This window comes from Emys orbicularis, chromosome 15 (assembly GCF_028017835.1).
Source record: "Emys orbicularis isolate rEmyOrb1 chromosome 15, rEmyOrb1.hap1, whole genome shotgun sequence".
NCBI classification, from domain to species: domain Eukaryota; kingdom Metazoa; phylum Chordata; order Testudines; family Emydidae; genus Emys; species Emys orbicularis.
In genome coordinates, this window is record NC_088697.1 from 8,320,123 (window position 1) to 8,340,294 (window position 20,172).

The window sequence follows — 20,172 nt, forward strand, 5'->3', positions numbered from 1 at the left end:
ATTTAGTTCGACATAGAGGTCTCTTAAATTTGACTTCTGTACTCCTCCCCAACGAGGGGAGTAGCGCTAAATTCGACATGGCCATGTCGAATTAGGCTAGGTGTGGATGGAAATCGACGCTAATAGCTCCGGGCGCTATCCCACAGTGCACCACTCTGTTGATGCTCTGGACAGCAGTCGGAGCTCGGATGCTCTGACCAGCCACACAGGAAAAGCCCCGGGAAAATTTGAATTCCTTTTCCTGTCTGGGCAGTTTGAATCTCATTTCCTGTTTGGACATTGTGGCGAGCTCAGCAGCACTGGCAACGATGCAGAGCTCTCCAGCAGAGATGGCCATGCCATCTCAGAATAGAAAGAGGGCCCCAGCATGGACTGATCGGGAAGTCTTGGATCTGATCGCTGTGTGGGGCGATGAGTCCGTGCTTTCCGAGCTGCGCTCCAAAAGACGGAATGCAAAGATCTACGAGAAGATCTCTAAAGCCATGGCAGAGAGAGGATACAGCCGGGATGCAACGCAGTGCTGCGTGAAAATCAAGGAGCTGAGACAAGGCTACCAGAAGACCAAAGAGGCAAACGGACGCTCCGGATCCCAGCCCCAGACATCCCGTTTCTACGAGGCACTGCATTCCATCCTAGGTGCGGCCGCCACCACTACCCCACCACTGACCGTGGACTCTGAGGATGGGATATTGTTGACGGCCGGTTCCTCGGACATGTTAGCGGACGGGGAAGATGAGGAAGGAGATGAGGAGGACGAGGCAGTTGACAGCGCTTACAACGCTGATTTCCCTGACAGCCAGGATCTCTTCATCACCCTTACAGAGATCCCCTATCAACCGTCCCCAGCCGTTAACCCGGACACAGAATCAGGGGAAGGATCAGCCAGTAAGTGTTTTAAACATGTAAAAATTTATTTTTAACAGAACAGGAATATTAACAAGATTAACAATGGGTTTTGCATGATTCCTTTGCCCTAGGCCCTTAACGGTTCAGTCCCTGGCAGTGCAACTACTGAAAAAAATCTAACAATGTCCGGTTTAGCATGATTGTTCTGCCCAAGCCGCTCTACCGTTTAGTCCCTGCCAGTGCAGCTACAGTAAAATCCGGTCTATATGTCCGGGGATAGAGCTGAAATCCTCCAGGGACATCTCCACGAAGCTCTCCTGGAGGTAATTGGAAAGCCTTTGCATCAGGTTCCTGGGGAGAGCGGCCTTATTGGGTCCTCCGTAGTACGAAACATTTCCATGCCAGGAGACAAGCAAGTACTCCGGGATCATTGCCCTGCAGAGCATGGCGGCATACGGCCCTGGTCTTTGCAGGCTTTCCCGAAGCATCCTTTCTTTTTCCATCTCTGAGATCCTCATCAGGGTGATGTCGCTCATGGTGACCTGCTTTGAATTAGGTAGGGGAATGTTAGTATTGGGACTGCTTGCCTGTTCCTTTACAGAACTGTAACCGGCGGTTTACAGCCACGCGGTGGAGGCGGGAGAGGGGCAGCATACAGGGATCTTTCCCTGGGACAGCCGCGAGGGGGTGGGACAGGGGCAGAGCTCATGCTTGCCGGATTGCTGGCAGCAGGGACTGGCATTGCTTTCAATGTGAAAGGAGGCCAGTGCTACTATTAAAGTTTTAAGCAGCCACAAGTCTACGGCTTACCATGTCGGCCTGCTACACAAATTCCGGTGTCCTGCCCCGCTTCTCTGATCTGCACTGCAAGACCCCAGGCACTGAATGCGAAGGCCGAAAATTCGACCTTGTCCTGAGTGCGCATGTGATAGGTGCTGTGCATGGTCTTGTTCACAGAGAAAGACTATGTTCTTTGTTCACAACGAAATTTATCTTTCTGAGGAATTCACTCCCTTTTTCCCATTCCCACAGCTGCGACTGTCTCCCAACCCAGCCTGGCATCACACTCCCAGAGGCTAGCGCAGATTAGGCGTAGGAAGAAGAGGACACGGGAGGACATGTTCTCGGAACTTATGGGCTGCTCCCGAGCCCAGGCAGCCCAGCAGACCCAGTGGAGGGAGAACTTGTCCCAAATGCACCGATCACACATGGAACGGGAGGAGAGGTGGCGGCAGGAAGACCAGAAGGCGACTCAAACGCTGCTTGGACTAATGAGGGAGCAAACGGACACGCTCCGGCGCCTTGTGGATGTTCTGCAGGACCGGAGGCAGGAGGACAGAGCCCCGCTGCAGTCTATCTCTAACCGCCCTCCCCCGCCACCAAGTCCCATACCCCCCTCACCCAAAGTCCAAAGAAGGAGGGGCGGCAGAGTCCGTGAAAACTCTCACTCCACCCCTGCAGACTGCTCTACTACTAGAAGGCTCTCATTCCCCAAAATTTGACAAGTCCTTTCCTTCCCGCCTCACCCAAGCCCCCGTCCAAGTTTCACTCCCCAGTTTCATGTGTAGTTGCTAATAAAAAATACGTTTCTGTTAATTACTGTTTCCATCATGTTCTTTTAGAGGAGAGTCTGTCTGAAGGGGGGGGAAGGGGGTTGGTAATTGGACAGGACAGTTACCTTTACCAGGGTACAGAGGCGGGGGCAGGTTCAGCAGCAGGGCACACACACATTGCAGTCACTAGTTACCCTGGTCAGTCTGGGAGGTGGTTTTAGTGTTCTGTGGGGGGTGGGGGGGCTCTGTGACTTTGTGGCGGGGGAGGGCAGTTACAGATCTTATGCAGCGGTCCTTATCCTGGATCACAGAGCCACGCAGCAGGGGATCTGTAACCGTCCTCCCCCTGCCACAAAGTCACATAGCCCCCCCCCACATAGAGTCCCGAACAGGAGGGGTGGCAGGCTCCGTTGAAACCTGGAGTTTAGAAGCGTCATTTGCATCACTACACTACACCCGCTCCCCACCACAGTCTGCGTCCCAGGTTCAACACTTTCCCACGAAAACAGTAATAAAGAAAACGGTGTTCATTAACAAAATTCAAGTGATTTTATTTTTAAACGTGGGTTGGAAGGGGGGGAACGGGGTATGTAACTGGAGAGGATACTGAACATTTAGTGGGTAAAGAAATGGGGGCAGGTTCAGCTTCTCTGTACACAAACTGAAAAGTCACTGGTTACCCTGCTCACTCAGGAACCTAGCTTTCAAAGCCTCCCGGATGCACAGCGCGTCCCGCTGGGCTCTTCTAATCGCACGGCTGTCTGGCTGGGCGTAATCAGCAGCCAGGCTATTTGCCTCAACCTCCCACCCCGCCATAAAGGTCTCCCCCTTGCTCTCACAGAGATTGTGGAGCACACAGCAAGCTGCAATAACAATGGGGATATTGGTTTCGCTGAGATCACAGCGAGTCAGTAAGCTTCTCCATCTCCCCTTGAGACAGCCAAAAGCACACTCCACCACCATTCTGCACTTGCTCAGCCGGTAGTTGAAGAGTTCTTTTTCAGTGTCCAGGGCGCCTGTATAGGGCTTCATGAGCCAGGGCATTAGCGGGTAGGCTGGGTCCCCGAGGATGACTATAGGCATCTCCACATCCCCAAGAGTTATTTTGTGGTCCGGGAAGTAAATACCTTCCTGCAGCCGTCTAAACAGACCAGAGTTCCTGAAAACGCGAGCGTCATGAACCTTGCCCGGCCATCCGACGTTGATGTTTGTAAAACGTCCCCTATGGTCCACCAGTGCTTGCAGCACCATTGAAAAGTAGCCCTTTCGGTTGATGTACTGGCTGGCCTGGTGGTCCGGTCCCAGGATAGGGATGTGAGTTCCATCTATAGCCCCACCGCAGTTTGGGAATCCCATCGCGGCGAAGCCATCTATGATGACCTGCGCGTTTCCCAGGGTCACTACCTTTGAGAGCAGTACCTCAACGATTGCGTTGGCTACTTGCATCACAACAACCCCCATGGTAGATTTGCCCACGCCAAAGTGGTTCGCGACTGACCGGTAGCTGTCTGGCGTTGCAAGCTTCCAGAGGGCTATGGCCACTCGCTTCTGGACAGTCAGGGCTGCTCGCATCCGGGTGTCATTGCGCTTCAGGGCAGGGGACAGCAACTCACAAAGTTCAAGGAAAGTCCCCTTCCGCATGCGAAAGTTTCGCAGCCACTGGGATTCATCCCAGACCTGCAGCACAATGCGGTCCCACCAGTCCGTGCTTGTTTCCCGGGCCCAGAATCGCCGTTCCACAACATCCACATGACCCATTGCCACCGTGATGTCCTCGGCGCTGGGTCCCTTGCTTTCTGACAGGTCTGTGCTACTCTCAGACTTCAGGTCCATACCGCGGTGCCGTAGCCTCCTCGCCTGATTTATCATCAATTATTAATTATTATTATTATCTGCATCTGCCTCTGGGAAAGGTGGATGATAAGCTGCGAGGCGTTGACAACGGCCACAACTGCAGCGATGGTCGCAGCGGGCTCCATGCTTGCAGTGCTGTGGCGTCCGCGCTGTCACTGACCAGAAAAGTGCGCGAACTGATTTCCCGCCGGCGCTTTCAGGGAGGGAGGGCGGTAGTGACGGACGGATGACGACAGTTACCCAAAAGCACCCTCGACACATTTTTTTACCCAGAAGGCATTGGCGGCTCGACCCAGAATTCCAATGGGCAGCGGGGACTGCAGGAACTGTGGGATAGCTGCCCACAGTGCACCGCTTCCAATGTCGACGCTTTCCCCATTAGTGTGGACTCACAAAGTCGAATTACTGTCCTTAGTGTGGACACACACGTTCGACTTTGCAATATCGATTCCACATATTCGATTTAAGTAAAATCGAACTACTCTCGTAGTGTAGACATACCCTTATTGTCTCCAAATATCGGTAGAAAAATTGAGACCCAAACTGTGTGGGGTGGGGGTTTCTTTGGTTTTCATTTGGTTTGTTTTTCTCAATTGAAATGTCCTTGATAATTTGTCTCGGAAAACTGTTTGGACAAGGCCAAGGAAGAGTTAGAACAATTACAAATCTCCATGGGAGTGAGGGGGTGTCTCAGTGCTGGGGGAGGAGTGGAGATTTTCATGGAGGGGAGTTGAGGAGATAAATGAGGCTTTTGCTCCAGCAGAGGGAGAGGTTTGGCAGGTTCATTTTTACCAAGTGAACCCCCCCACACACACACACGTTGCTCCCCTGCTGCTGCTGCCCCAGCTCAAACCCCACTGTCACCCCCAGCATGTGACCTACAGCTTCCTGCTGACAAAGCCCTTATCTATCAGAGACAAAATCCCCTAGTCTGCCCCTTCTCCCAGCTCAGCCCTCCCCCCACAGAGGCCAGGACAACCCCGACCTAGCCATGCTGGGGGGCTCGGACTTAATCCTCAATTCGCCTCCGCCCAAGTGGCAAGGGAGAAACGGACACCTCCCTCCCACTTCCCTGTAGGCTGTGCAAAGCTCTTGGCCTGCCTCATGCCTTGTCAGGAAAGCACGGCCATGCTGCCCAAGCCTGAGTCACGTCCTCAGCCTGGCCTGCCCCGGCTGACAGAGCGAAGAGCCACGCGAGTCAATGGCAGGTCGAGTCGGGAGCCTCGGCTCTTTCCCCTCACAGCCACACAGAGCTGCCTAGTATCCCGAGAGCCTCCCTGGTGTTCTCCCGCAGCCGCCGCCTGCCGGTGTGGGTGGGAAAAGGGGACGAGGAAGCACTGCTGCCTCAGGCCAGGACAGGAGGCCCTCACCATGCCCAGGCCTGCCTCTTGCCTTCAGCCCAGGCAGCCAGAGGTGCCGGGGAGCTCCCTGGCAGGCCACTGCCTCAGCCACCTCTTGCCTGATGACCTAGGCTCTTGGCGCTCTGCTGGTCACCACCTCGCTTGAAGGCCCAGAGGGAAAAGAAACAAGCACATGCGTAGCAGAGAATGGTTTCAATCCATTGACCTCTGGGATATGGGCCCAGCACGCTTCCACTGTGCTACTCCGCTGGCTCTTCATCCAGAGCACCCAGCCGCCCCTATCTTAGGGTTACCATATTTCCACAAGCAAAAAAGAGGACACGGGGGGGAGGAGCCCCGCTCTAGCCCTGCCCCGCCCCCATCCACTCCCTCCCACTTCCCACCCCCTGATTGCCCCCCCAGAACCCCCAACCCCCCCCCGCTCCTTGTCCCCTGACTGCCCCCTCCTGGGACCCCTGCCACTAACTGCCCCCTAGGACTCCACCCCCATCTAAGCCACCCTGCTTCTTGTCCCCTGACTGCCCCCTCCTGAGAACCCCCTATGACCCTACCTGTCCCCTGACTGCCCCGACCCTTATCCACACTCCCGCCCCCAGACAGACCCCCGGGGACTCCCATGCCCTATCCAACTGCTCCCCGCCCCCTGACAGGACCCCCAGAACTCCTGACCCATCCAACCCCCTCTGCTACCTGCCTGCCTCGACCCCTCTCCACACCCCTGCCCCCCTGACAGCCCCCCAGAACCCCAGACCCATCTAACCCCCCCTGCTCCCTGTCCCTGACTGTCCCAACCCCTCTCCACACCCCTGGCCCCCGACAGCCCCCCCAGAACCCCAGACCCATCTAAACCACCCTGCTCCCAGTCCCTGACTGTCCCAACCCCTCTCCACAGCCCCCCCCCCAAACTCCCGACCCATTCGACCCCCCCCTCCCTGTCCCGGGCTGGCTTTAAAGAGCCCAGGAATCGGGCTGCACTCCGGCCGGGGTTGCGGGGCAGGGGCCCGGCCGGAGGTGCTCGGCCGGGGCTGGGCCGGCACCAGGACCGGCGCTGCTGGGGGCCGGGCCCGGGCCGGCGCTGCTGGGGGCCGGGCCCGGGGTGCTCGGCCGGGGCTGGGGCGGCGCGCTCGGCCGGAACCAGGGCCGGCGCTGCTGGGGCCCGAGCCGGGCCGGGGGTGCTGGGGCTCGAGCCGGGGTCGCCGCCCTGGGGTCGGAACCGGGGCCGGAGCTGCTGGGGCCCGAGCTGGGCCGGAGCCGCTGGGGCCGCCGCTCAGCCCGGGCCGCACCTCCCGGAGCTCTCCTCCTCGCGCACCTCCGCCCCAGCTTACCTGCTGCTGCCTCCCGCTTGCCCCTGCTTCTTTTCAGACTTCCCGCGAAGATCTGATTCGCGGGAAGCAGGGGAGGGGGAGGAGCAGGTGGGCGGAGCGTTCAGGGGAGTGGAGGAGGGGGAAGACAGCTGCAGGGCCGGACAGCGTGGTAAGGCTGCAGGGGATGGGGGGAGCCGGGAAGGGGCTTTGGGTGCCCAGCAGCGCTTGGCCGCCGCTTTTCTGTCTATAAATAGCCGACCGGGGGAAAACTCCGGACGTTTTTAGATTTTTAAAAATCCCCCCCGGACAGCTATTTATAGACCGAAAAGCCGGACATGTCCGGGGAAATCCGGACATATGGTAGCCCTACACTATCTGGATTAGCGCTTTACGAGCTCTAGGGCTGGCAGGCAGATGCGCAGGCTGCTAGGCAGCAGCCCCGGTAACAGGATTTGACAGTTTACCCTGGATAAACTTTATACAGGATAAAATGGATTGATTTGGGGTTTGGACCCCATTGGGAGCTGGGTATCTGAGTGCTAGAGATGGGAGCACTTCTTAAGCTGATTTGAGTTAAGCCTGCAGCTTGTGGGGGACGAGGTTCAGACTTGGATCTGTGTTTGCAGGAGGCAAGCGAGTCTGGCTCAAACAGGCAAGGTACTGAAGTCCCAAGCTGGCAGGGGAAACAGGCTCAGAGGTAGTCTAGGCACATCAGGTGGCAGCCCCAAAGGGGTTTCTGTGACCTGACCTGTCACAGTGGCGTAGTCGAGCAGGATCTGTGCACAGCTGATTGCTTTGAGAGACTGGTAGTGATTTTAAGTGAGTTTTGGGTGTGATGGCTGGAGAACAGACAAAGTGGTTACTGGTTTATGATTTTCTGTTTGCTTCTTTCGGGTAAGGGAAATAGGGACAGAAAAATAAGCAAAATAATGAAGAGTTAAGAGCAGAAGAAGCTAGAACTGCACAGGTTGCAAATTGCCCAGAAAGGCTGAACACTGGGAACGCTGGGAAAGTCTCTGTTAACTAAGAAGCACCTGAACTGAGTGCTTCCCAGTTTCAGTGAACTGCAGAGGGGCGTGTCCCAGCACAAGAAAGCAGAAAAATGACTACCAGTGAGGCAGCTACTAAACTAGAGCTGGCCAGACTGGAAGCAGAAGAGAAGGTAAAGGACTGGGAGTTTCAATTGAAGCTCAAAGAAGCAGAGGCAACTGCGCACAGAAAGGCTATGGAAGCAGAGGGAGCCTGGGAAGAAGGTGCCCACAAAACGACTATGGAAGCAGAGGCAGCCAGGGAGGAAGCTGCTCACAAAAGAGCCCTGGAGTTAAGAGAGAGAGAAATAGAAGCCCAAATTGAGGTCCAGAAGCATGGACTGGCTGTTATGGAGTGGAAGAGACAAAACCCTCCAGCAGCTGGCTCCACTTCCCCAAAAATCCACAAATGGGAGCGACTATGTCCCCAGTATGATGAATCCAGTGATATTGCTGAATATTTCATCTCCTTTGAGAGATTCTGAACCCTCCATGCAATCCCTGGCGATCAAAAAATGGCCACATTGGTAGCAAAATTGACTGGAAGAGCTCTGGACATATTGAATGAGATGCCTATTGATGATGCTACAAACTATGGTAAATTTAAGGAAGTAGTTTTAAAACAGCTTCAGATTACACCTGAAACCTACAGGGTTAAATTCAGGAGTCTTAAGAGGGGATCTGGATTGAGTAATGTGGCTTATGTAAATGAAATGAGATTTGTTAGATAAGTGGGTGAGGGGAAAAGGCATTACAAGCTTTGAAGGAATATGTGATTTGGGCCGAGGGCAGGCATGGTCGCAGTGCACCCTTTCCTTGCCAACGCCTCAAACGCATGCCTGAACTAAAAACCTTCTCCAAAGAGGCAGAAGAATCTGCATCAGAGCACTTACCAGGGTGCACAAAGGAATCGGGAAATGCAATAGACACTAAACAAGCTAAATTGTGTGAACAAAACCTGTCCGCCATAGATTTGCTGTTAATCTGGTGTCTTTTGCTACTTCATCTATGGGTTAAGACCAAGGAGTTAATACTTGTGGTAAACCCTTTAAAGATGTGGGACATACCTGATTTGTGGGGAAAAAAAACTTTTGTACATGCTAGGGATGGTGACAAGACAGTCCCACAAGCATGTTTCTTTTCAACTCATAGCTGTAAACAGGCTGGAAGCTTGGCACAGCAGCAAAAGCATAACAGGCCTACGCTGCTGTGTGGGAGGGGAAACTGAAGTACACTGCCTCATGCCATTGGTGGCTAAACGCCAAGACACCTACACGTTAACAGATATTGCTGTCTGCACTCTGTTAGCAATACTGCACCCTGACCTGTTTTCACGCACCCGGGGACCAGGAACCCCATACCTTGCTAGAACACCCATGTAGGACATCATACGGTTTAAAGGTGCTGAAAGGGGGTCTGACCAGAGACAAACAGGGATTTTACATGTACCGCCGCCGCCATGGACAGTGAACAGGCTGGTTGGTTGGTTTTGTGGGGGGTGTTTTATTGTAATGTTAATCTGTCTTTTATCTCACAAGCTGGTTCTCACCTGTTAGTGATTTCAGAACATGTGGGCTTTGGGTTGGTGTCGCTACAGGATAGAATTTTCCCATTCCTTTCCCCCTGTGAAAATATCCCCCTTCAATGGTTGGGGTTCAGGGACCTCCATCAGGCAGCGGGTACTCTGGAGTGCCCCCAATCAGTTGTGGGTACTCCAGGCCCCCCATCATCTCCCAGGGGATGGGCAGAGCTCTAGCACCCCACCCCCCGCAAATCAGTCACCAGTCAGGAGGTGGCCGGCTCTGGGACACTCCCACCACACAGGCTGAGGGAGCCAGAGGGACCAGCCAGAGAGAGGCCCCCACCCCTTAGCGATAGTTGCTTTCTACCCCCACTTCCTAGCTGGGGTCCCCCCAAGCAAAGCTTCCCCCACTTCATTTCCAGAGGAAGGGTGAGACTGGGAGCCAGGACTCCTGGGTCCTATCCCCAGCTCTGGGAGGGGAGTTTAGTGGTTAGAGCAAGTGCAGGGCTAGGAACCAGGACTCCTGGGTTTGGGCCACTCACCTCTCCCTGTTCCATGCCTCAGTTTCTCCATGGAAGAGGGACAAGGACATAGCCTTCCATCACCCCCCCAAGCACTTCAGATTTGGCTTTGCCAGGCAGGGAATGGCCCCAGCCCACATGCCCCCCCGCTCCCCAGGAAGAACTGGTGGGGCCCCGTTGTCATAGCAGCCTGCCAGGGTAGTACAGCGTTGGTACCCCTGGGAGAGCAGCAGGTACCAGTGTTCCCAGAGTACAAGAGCTCCCACCTTCACCATCTACTTCACCTCCCTCTTATTGTAAACCCCTAACAGCTGCCTAGTCACACTGCCCTTATGCACCTAAAAACCCACTTAATACAAAGTAGTCTAGTTTCTGTTTGGCAAAACTAACCAGCTCAGACACTGCATATGATGCCAGCCAAAAGACAACACTTTTCAGACAGCAACATCACGCTGCCCTCTCACTCCCACAAACTTCAATATGACGACGAGCTGCTCCCAGCCACGCACCACACCCCAGTCAAACGCCTTTGGTAACTACGTAACTCAGTGGCAATCACTGCCCTGAAGTGACTCCGGTGCCGGCACTCACAGCACGGACTCCCCACCCCGAATTCTGTCCACACACAGAGAATTCTCCCTGCCCGGCTCCTTCAGTTCATCTCGCTGCTCTCCCTGCTGCCGCCAGACACTGCTCATCTGCATAACCCCGCCCATGGACACATGACACCTTGTGTTCTGCTCTTGAGTTGCCTGCGGGGAGTACACACGTCACAGCCCCAGCTCACATCACCACACGTCACAGCCCCAGCGCAAGCGGCTCCGGGCCAGCGGCCATTGTTAGAACCTTCTGTGGGATTCCATCTCCCGGGGCCAGCAGCAGCCGGGCGGGGAGTGTCTGTGAGCCCCGGGCCGGGGGTGGGACGAGACCCAGCCCCATAGACAGCCGGGGACAGGGGATATTGGGGGCAGGGGAGGGGATGGAGGGAGGACTAGGGTGACCAGATGTCCTGATTTTATAGGGACAGTCCCAATTTTTGGGTCTTTTTCTTATATAGGCTCCTATTGTCCCCCACCCCCTGTCCCGATTTTTCACACTTGCTGTCTGGTCACCCTAGGGAGGACAGCCCCAGCCCCATAGACCTGTCATACAGATGACATACAGGGGATGTCATACAGCTGAAGCAAAAGTGAGTAGGGGCAGGCTGCAGTGCACACCACACTGGCTGGCTCAGCCTTGTGCATGCCGGGGTGGCCACCTCCCCGTTGATGAGACCTGGTCCCACCGTCTTCCTGGATCAGAAACAGCCAGTGTCTGCATCAAGCTAAGGGCATTGGTATTTTCTTTAAATTTGCCAGACCGACTTAACAAACATCTAACACACATTTGAAGCTGTTCTTTTCAAACCATTGCTCATCCTCATTGCACCATTGCTTTGTCTCCAGACAGATCCATTCAAATACCCCCTTTAATCGCCTTACAGAAACGTCTGCATCCCCTGGCAGTGAGGCAACTGGGCAGGTCGCTGACAGAGCTGAGCACCACTTTTCTGCCAGCCATCTTTAGAGAAGAACCCCATCCTACAGTCACCCCTCCCTCCGTCAGCACTTCCACGTCTGTGGCTCTGAGTGGCAATAGGATGATTAGGGGGCAAATCTGGGGCTGGAAGGGGGGTAAGGTCAGCAGGGCCGGCTTTAGGAAGTACGGGGCCCGATTCAAACAGTTTCGACGGGACCCCGGCAGGGATGACTAAAAAAAAAAAACACGTAAAAAAAGACGTGGGGCTTGTACTCACCGGGCGGCGCTCCTAGTCTTTGGCGGTGGGTCCTTCACTCGCTCCGGGTCTTCGGCGGCACTGAAGGACCTGCTGCCAAAGTGCTGCTGAAGACCCGGAGCGAGTGAAGGACCCGCCACCGAAGTGCCGCCGAAGACCCGGAGCGCCGCCGGGTGAGTAAAAATTAAAAAGGAGCCTCTAGCCAGGGAACGGATTCTCGGCCACTTGCCCCCACCCCGGCAGCCCTGCCACTGGGCGTGGGGCCCTCTTAGGCGCGGGGCCCGATTCGGGGGAATTGGTGGAATTGGCCTAAAGTCGGCCCTGAAGGTCAGCCTGTAAGGAGTAACCATGTGGGGCAGACCCAGGGGGAGGCTGTGGGCTGTTGGTCGGTCGTTGGGATCCGAGCTCTAGATCAAAGCTGCACAGCGACCTGACACCCAGGGTTATAGGGCCGACATAGTGACCCCCTTACTGGCCTCAGTGAACCCCAGACCCTTGTTACTAAGAGCATTGAGGAGTCTCTGTCCCTTAATAACTTCTGGGAGCTCCCCAGCAGGCTGCGGGCATCAGCCGCCTCCTGCCTCACAGGTTAGACTCTTGGCGCTGTGCCAGCTGCCCCCTCACTTGAAGGCCCAGTGGGTGGCATCCTTGGGGGAGCATAAACCCCCCTCCTTTCCATTAACAGCTGAACTCACTGACCCAGGATACCACAGAGACACCAACCAGCAGCTGGTTGGCCAGGGCCGCTGCCCAGCACCCTGCACCACTTCCTGACGGTGCCAGACCTCGCAGGGCACTAGCCTGGAGCCAGGGCCGCTTGGTGCTTACGAAAAGCCAGCAGAGTGACACAGGGGCAGCGTGCTGTGCCCATAACACAGAGGTCAATTCATCAAAACCCTCTTCTGCCAGCACCGGGCCTCCTTCTTCTTACACTGGGCCTTCAAGCGAGGGGGCGGCTGGCACAGCGCCAAGAGTCTAACCTATGAGGCAGGAGGCAGCTGGTTACTCCTTACAGGCTGACGTTACCCCCCCCCTCCAGCCCCAGATTCGCCCCCTAATCATCCTACTGCCACTCAGAGCCACAGACGTGAAGGTGCTGATGGAGGGAGGGCTGACTCTAGGGTGGGGGTCTTCTTTAAAGATGGCCGGCAGAAAGGTGGTGCTCAGCTCTGTCAGCGACCTGCCCAGTTGCCTCGCTGCCAGGGGATGCAGACATTTCTGTAAGGTGCATAAAGAGGGTATTTGGCTTTCAAGTTAATGTGAGGAATGTGCAATTATGGGCCCTAGTGGTGTTGTACTTCAGAGCCCTAGTGGCCTAATGGATAAGGCATTGGTTTCCTAAACCAGAGATTGTGGGTTCAAGTCCCCCCTGGGGTAAAAAGCTACTTTCTTCCTGTATATTGCAAGGAAACCTTGGTCTTATTTTCACCAAGGAAGCTGGGAGATGTTTGAACACAAAGTACTGGATCTTAGGAACAATCCCCCAGAAATGGTATCTTACACTCCACAAATGCTTTCTAGACCCATCAGTAGCAAACAGTTAATACTCATGTTTGTCTGAGAAGCGAAGGAGAGTGTTTACTCCGACACCTCAATGAGGAGCAAAACAGACAGAAAGAGCAAGGCTGTTCTGCTTCTTCCCACCCCCACCTTTGGGGTAAGTCCATCACCTCCTCCTTAGTGCGTGTGGGCTGGAAACCAGAGATGGCAGGAGAGAGGTTGCTCACTCAACCCATGCACAGGAGGATCCATTGTAGCTCACATCCTCCTGCTTGTGTGACGATGCGGTTCTGGCGGGACCCACCTGAGAGTGCCAATTCAGGACAAATTGCTAAAATAGGGCAGTTACAGCCCAAGGCTGGGGTTTTTCCACCTCTAAGGCAAACCAAACCAAACCAGCCAGACTAAGAGGACTTCAGTCTCACCCCACTGGCTAACCACAAGTCTCACAAGCAATTTCCTTAGACACTCCAGTTTCCCAGTATCCCCACCAGTGCCACTTATTATGGGGACAAATGGTTATGAAAACCAATACCCCAGTAAAAGAAAAAAGGTTCTCCCGATCCCAAAGGACCAAGCCCCAGACCCAGGTCAATATACAAATCAGATCTTACCCACAAATCACGCTGTTGCCAATCCTTTAGAATCTAAAAATCTAAAGGTTTATTCATAAAAGGAAAAAGATAGAGATGAGAGCTAGAATTGGTTAAATGGAATCAATTACATACAGTAATGGCAAAGTTCTTGGTTCAGGATTGTAGCAGTGATAGAATAAACTGCAGGTTCAAATCAAGTCTCTGGAATGCACCCCCACCTCGGATGGGTCCTCAGTCCTTTGTGTAGAGCTTCTGTTTGTAGCAAAGGCCCTCCAGAGGTATGAAGCAGGATTGAAGACAAAATGGAGATGAGGCATCAGGCTTTTTATAGTCTCTTTCAGGTGTAAGAACACCTCTTTGTTCTTACTGTGGAAAATTACAGCAAAATGGACTCTGGAGTCACATGGGCAAGTTCCTGCATACTTTGCTGAGTTATAAGGCGTGTTTGCCTTCTCTCCATGGGTCAGTTGTATAGCTGATGGTCCTTAATGGGCCATCAAGCAGGCTAGGCAGAGCTAACACCAACTTGTTGGGGATGTTCCCCAGAAGTATAGCATGAGTTTGAAATACAGACAGAGCCAATATTCATAACTTCAACTATAAAACTGGTACGCATATATAGACAGCAAAATCATAACCAGCAAACCATAACCTTGTCTTAGACACCTCATTTGATCCCCTTTATACAAGATTTGGTGCCACTACCAGACTTTGGTTGCAACCATGTTCTATATGGTCCCAGATTATATCAATAACATCACAGCTTGTCACAGCCCAGAGGAATGCATGACACCGAGCCTGGACTCTGTGACTGCATTAGTCACCAACAGGTGAGTGTGGCAGGAGAGGACACAGAACATGTCTACAAATCACTTTTTCTGGACTGCTGAGGGTGGGGGAGAGAGGCCAGATTCTATCTGGCTCTTTAGGACTGAGGAAGCTCTGGGATCTGGAGAGAGGTCTCTGGATCCTCGGGATGGGCAGGTTTGGAGACATGTGGCTCCTACCTAGTCCAGAGTAACCTGCCGAGCTCCCCCCCCTCCCCCCCAAGAGCCATATTAACAGGCAACACTGCCTCTCTATTTCCTTGGCCACATGTATCGTGTCCTTTTTCTGGTGGCTAGTCCAGAAAAGAAGGACAAGAGTTCACTACTGCTTCCTATATATGTGTGTGCTGGCAAGTGGGTAATGAAGTCTTGCAGGTAAAACAGAGCCATCTGCAGACTATGGTCCTGGTTAATGGGAGTCATCAAGATTTCAAACCACCATTAATGGCCCACACTTTGCATAATTACAATAGGCCCTCACAGTTATATATTCCCACCTTATGCAAAAGATATATAAAGGGGTGGAACAGAACAAAGAGGGAGAGGAGCCATCATGAAGAATCCCCTAGCTACCACCTAAGCTGGAACAAGAGCTGTACCAAGGAAAGAATTGTGCCCAGGCCTGGAAGGTGTCCAGCCTGGGGGGGGGGGGGGGGGGAAACAAAAACAAAAACAAAACAAAACTTACTGAAGCATCTCTAAGGGTGAGATTATCTGTATTTAGTTTGATTAGATATAGATTTGCACATTTTATTTTATTTTGCTTGGTGACTTACTTTGTTCTGTCTGTTACTACTTGGAACCACTTAGATCCTACTTTCTGTATTTAATAAAATCACTTTTTACTTATTAATTAACTCAATGTATGTATTAATACCTGGGGAAGCAAATGACTGTGCATCTCTCTCTCTGTGTTAGAGGGGGAACAATTTATGAGTTTACCCTGCATAAGCTTTATACAGGGTAAAACGGATTTATTTGGGTTTAGACCCCATGGGGAGTTGGGCATCTGAGTGCTAAAGACAAGCACACTTCTGTGAGCTGTTTTCAGGTAAACCTGCAGCTTTGGGGCAAGCAATTCAGACCCTGGGTCTGTGTTGGAGCAGACGGGAGTGTCTGGCTCAGCAAGACAGAGGGCTGGAGTCCTGAGCTGGCAGGGAAAACAGGAGCAGGGGTAGTCTTTGCACATCGGGTGGCAGCTCCCAAGGGGGGTTCTGTGATCCAACTCGTCACACCTGCCCTTTCATCATACACAGCTATTTTAAAGTTAAGTGTGATAGTAAAGAGACCCCTTTTCAACCCTTCACCACAAGACAAAGCCGGCAGTATTTGTCATTAACTATTTATTTCTACTCTCCTGGCTCCAAAAATGCTTCTCCTCCCTACTGCCGCCAGCCACCTTCGAGTTCTCCCTCTTCTCTCCCCCCCTCTGCTCACTTGATTGCAGCAGCTCAGCGGATCGTCCAGCTTTGCTCTTTCACTTCCATTCTTCTTCACTTCTTTGGGTGGCTGTATTTGCCATTGAGTAGGCTGATGGAAATACCTGAGTCCTCTGTCTAGGCACACAGGCCCAGCAGCTAAAGCAAAGCCCCACGGAGAGCAGTGGGAAATTAGCCTGGAGTGTCAGGAGTGGAGACTTGTCCCATGGGGACCCCAAGCACTGCAGCTGCTGCCACCTACATGGTGAATCCTCCAACCATCGCCAAAGGACTCTTCCACATTCTGAAAATGGGCCTCACTGGCTGACTGTCTAGGAGACCAGAAATCCTTTGTTAGAGCAGGAAAGTCTCTTCCCACGGCTCCCAGAGAGTCACAGTCAAACACCTGCGAGTCTCTAGGAGGTTCTCAAGCAGTTTCCTGCTCAGTCACTTGGCACCCACTAGCAATGGTCTCTGACAGTGGCATTGCAAAGGGGAGCTCAGCAGATGGTCCCTTCTATGGCTTCCTGAGTGGGAGGGAGGTTGGTCTTGTCATTTAAGGCCTCGCTGTCAGAGTCAGGGCTCCTGGGTTCTCTGACTTTGGAAGTGGGTGGAGTCTAGTGGTTGGAGCTGGACTGGTATCAGTCCCATGCTTCCTTCCTGCCTCTGTCAGTGACATTGTGTGTGACCTTGCAGCCAGTTGCTTTCTATCCCTATGCCCCAGCACTGACCCACCTCAGAGGGGCTGGCAGGGGTCACCACTGTCATGACTCAAGTTGGAATGAGTTGTGCTCTTGGTAGTGAAGGGCCCAGATTCAGTCCCCATGGATGCCCAGGGTGTCTGTATTGTGGCCATGGTTTGACTCACCTACCATTACAGGCTGTTTAGCCCAGTCCTGGGCAGGCATGGTGCATCTGCTCCTGGCCCTCTCTGGCACACACCTCCATCACACACAAGAACATGGCCCACCAAGGACAATCTATCAGCTCCCATCTGGTGTTCAGCTCCAAGATGGATGGTGAGCCCTAGCCAGACCATAGAAAGATAGGGTGGTGTTCTTTGGTAGAAACTGCTAGAGCTTCACCCTCTGCTCCCGCCTCCACCCACACGTTAAGGCCTTCAAAAGTGGTCCCTGATCCCAGGTAAACAAAGTAGCTGAGCTGAGGCCAGGGTGGGTGGAATTACTGCTGGGACTGATCCTGGGGGCAATACAAGCACTATCCCTCAGCCCTTGAAGAGCGGGCAACTAGGACTTTGGGAGCCAAGGTACTGGTATATCTTTCTGGAGAGCAGAAAAGGGCATTGGAGAAATTGTACAAAAGTCAATGTCACGGCTGGGTCAAGGGCAGCCAGACCTACTGGTCAGAGCCGAAGTCCACACTCACATGACAGGAGGTCAAGAGTCAGCTGGGTCAGGATACTGGAAGATCAGCAGCAAAAGACAAACTTGCGATCACTACCACAAATCAGATGCCAGGAAATCAAGCCAGGGAAGCGGCAGCAGAACCAGGCAGCACGCGGTCCAGAACAGGGAGCAGCCTTGGTGTTCAGTCAGCCTCCTGTTCCTGCTGCTGTCTTAAGCAGGGCCAGGGGCCAATGAGCTTTCCTGGGACTCCTCCAGTAGGACCTCAGTAGTGGGCCTGAACTTCATGGGTCCTAAGTAAGTAATTTTCAGCAGGCTTCCAGGTGGAGGGTTGGAGCTTGGCTGCTCCCATGTACCCTGCAGACCCCTGCCTCACGACAGTGAGTAAGCTCTTCCCGCTCAAACCTCCTGCAGCAGGAAACAGTCTCCAGGATCCTGGACACATCCTCTGAGAATAAAATGAGGATATCATGATGAGAAAGAGGTCTCTGTACCAGGGCTGGGATCCGGGGACAGGGAAAGCTCCCAACCAGGATATGTAGCAGGAGCCCCCTGTTTGTTGCAAGAGCCCCAAGTGGCAGGATGACTGAACGGTTCTTACCTCCAGGAGGTGCATGGGATCTTCTATCTGAGCTTCAGTGGGACCCATGTTGCTTGGTTTGACAGGATGAGATGACCTGTCCCCACTGCTCCCTGAGCTGGGCTGGCTGCAGGATCTATCTGTGTGGGAGGCTGGGACAGAGTGTGAAAGACAGATGTGACAATCAGGGTTCTGTCACCTCAGGGGGAGAACAGAGGGTCTGAACCCCAAAGAATAAGCAATTGAATCAACTGTACAATCATAAGGTACATCATAAGGTCCTCTCATGGATTGGTAACTGGTTAAACTCTGCACTGACCACGGGTGGCCCAATGGCCCACCGCACCCCCAACTTAGCAGCTCCAGTTACCAAGAGAGCAAGAACCAGAGGCCTCCCTGCTCCTGGGACAGAGGAGTAGGTTAAGGATCTACCTGGATGTGAGTGTTGGCCTTCCCCAAGCCCATGGGCTATACTCCATTCAGGGGAGCGCACAGGAACTGCGATTCCTATTCTGGATCTAGGGGCAGTTTCAGTTTGCTGGCAGGAGACTGTACATGAGACCTTGCAGTTGCGGTGTGACCCAGGCACTAACATGGGCACGGAAGTTTGAGGAACAGGGCAGAGGCCTGTATGGGGCAAGGAGGGCAGGGATTTGGGAAGCAAGAGCAGAGGATCAAACACTTTCTTAATGTGGGACAGGATGATCCCCATTTCAAAGATAGAGAAACCGAGGCACCAGGTGGGAGAGTGACCTGGCCAGGATCACGTTCCCACTCAGTGGCAGGGCTGCAGTAGAATCTGTTCCCTGCTCTCATCACTAGACCCTGCTGCCCCTTCTGTAGGACCCCTCCAGCCATCCTCTCCCATAGGCCATCCCCACCCCTCTCCAATACCAGGCTGTTTCCATAATGGAAGCAGGCTTGTAACAGAGTTCACTCACCGATAGGTACCCCTTCCTGGCCAGGCCTGGGGTCACAGCTTTCCTGCTGGGCTAGCACCCCCGCCGAGAGTCGCTAGGGCACTCGGGCAGTTTTTTGCCTGGGAACTCAGCCCTTCAGCCAGGTGACTGTCTTTTAGTCCACTCCTTCCTGGGTCGCTCATCCCAAACGAAAAGTCCAAACACGTCTTTAACCATGAGATCTTGCATGATCTAAAAAATAAAAAGGAGTCATATAAAAAATGGAAACTAGGACGGATTACAAAGGATGAATTTAGGCAAACAACACAGGAATGCAGACGCAAGATTAGAAAGGCAAAGGCACAAAATGAGCTCAAACTAGCTACGGGAATAAAGGGAAACAAGAAGACTTTTTATCAATATATTAGAAGCAAGAGGAAGACCAAAGACAGGGTAGGCCCACTGCTCAGTGAAGAGGGAGAAACAGTAACAGGAAACTTGGAAATGGCAGAGATGCTTAATGACTTCTGTGTTTCGGTCTTCACCGAGAAGTCTGAAGGAATGCCTAACATAGTGAATGCTAATGGGAAGGGGGTAGGTTTAGCAGATAAAATAAAAAAAGAACAAGTTAAAAATCACTTAGAAAAGTTAGATGCCTTCAGGTCACCAGGGCCTGATGAAATGCATCCTAGAATACTCAAGGAGCTAATAGAGGAGGTATCTGAGCCTCTAGCTATTATCTTTGGAAAATCATGGGAGATGGGAGAGATTCCAGAAGACTGGAAATGGGCAAATATAGTGCCCATCTATATGTAAGGGGACTGTTGCCCCCTTACTAACATTCAGTGGGGGTGTTTTGATTGGCTTGCTCCCAGTACTAAAAGGGGAAGGGTCGATGGCAAATCAGGAGCCTGAGACTGACAGTCCCCAGGAACAATGGGGAGAGGCCAATGCTCCAGATCAGCCTGATTGACAGGGCGGCCAGGCTAATCAGAGGGTCAGGAGGCCAGGGAGGTCCCGTCCTCCGTGTGAGCTGGAATTGCCTGGGTCAGACTGAGTGGGGCCGAGCTAAGGAGAAAGCAGGGGCCCAAGCTGAGCTGGAGAGCAGAACCGTGCCAGATCCAGAGGGGCCAGAGGCGCAGCCACAGAGCCAGAGACAAAGCCCAGGGAGAGCAGATCCTGAGCTGGGAGCAGAGCTGCAGCCCCAAAGCCAGAGCACAGCCAG

General features: G+C 53.3%; 1 non-coding gene across 1 annotated transcript; it reads left to right on the top strand.

Moving 5' to 3' along the window:
- Positions 1-13,067: 13,067 nt before the first annotated feature.
- TRNAR-CCU (transfer RNA arginine (anticodon CCU)) lies at positions 13,068-13,140 on the top strand. Its single transcript has one exon. It is a non-coding gene; the product is annotated as a tRNA-Arg (tRNA).
- Positions 13,141-20,172: the final 7,032 nt, after the last annotated feature.